Here is a 1,304-nt window from a genome sequence, read left to right on the forward strand (position 1 = left end):
TATTTGTCATCATCAATAAAAAAATTGTTTTCTAAACTCTACGCATTAAAAGCTTGATTCAAGTATGTACCAAAAAAAAAAAAAAAAAAGCAACAGCCTCATCAAAGTTATTTCACATGATAATGGTTCTGTACCAAATATTTCAAAACAACCATAACAATGAAATGAAATACTATTTGTTTAGGAAATACCAAGATAGAGAATATCGAACTGGATCCGAATACAAAAAATTCTGGAGGTTGAAAACTTGAAATACCTACAAAGACTACAACGCTAAAGTCAGAAATGTTAATGTGCTATGTAAAGAATGAACCTTATAGCGGCACATGAGACTAACTTCAATTCAATATAAAGTATTCCATTCAATCTCTTGTTCCAATGCTTTCATAGATTTTTGTAAAAAACACATAAATTTAGATCTAAAATTAATTATTCATAGATTTCTGATGATTGAAAACGTGTAAAAACACATATTTAGTATCTCAATAAAAATAAAACTATATGCATTTGATTATTATGAGTTCTAATAGTAGCATTTAATTTTTTGCATTTTATATCTAATATTATGACTTTAGATGGCAGAAGATGCTACAGGATTCTCAGTTACAACATATTATGCTGAAGCTCTGACCAACTTTTTTTTTTAATTTATTTTTTCTTGTATAATAATAATATAAAAAACATGTTAACTCTCTTTTTTCGAATAGTTATAACTTATAAGAATGGAGATACAATTTGGTTGAGTAACTGTTAATAAAAAGCGCCAATTATTGTCTTTTAATTTCCAGAATAACCAATCATTCTTCTTCGGTTTTTCTTCTTTTGTCTTTCAAGCGTTGCTTTGGAATCAAAGATATATATATATATATATATATATATATATATATATATATATATATATATATAGGATATATTGAGATATGCATGAATAGAAAAAAGGAAAATACAAATAAAAGAACATCAAATGGAGATAATGGGGCCAAATAAAGATCAATAGAGAGTGCGATTATTGAATAAGAGAAACTAAAATAGCATATGGTATATGGAATTTGTTACTTAAATAATCTTGGTACGTTCTTTTTCTAATTATTTCTATGCTACTTGATAGTTGATGCTTGCTTAGACATGTTATGATGATGATTTAGATTTGTTGGTGAATGAATGTTTTGGACCAAGAACAAAATTAGAACTGCTATGGGTCTTTATGCAAATACAGAAAACAAGGAAGTGGGGGTCAAATTCAAATTATTTTTGAAAGGGGCATCTGTACCCGGCATGCTCATTGAATATTTTGCTTACTTTGA

Source organism: Arachis stenosperma, chromosome 4 (assembly GCF_014773155.1).
Source record: "Arachis stenosperma cultivar V10309 chromosome 4, arast.V10309.gnm1.PFL2, whole genome shotgun sequence".
NCBI classification, from domain to species: Eukaryota; Viridiplantae; Streptophyta; class Magnoliopsida; order Fabales; family Fabaceae; genus Arachis; species Arachis stenosperma.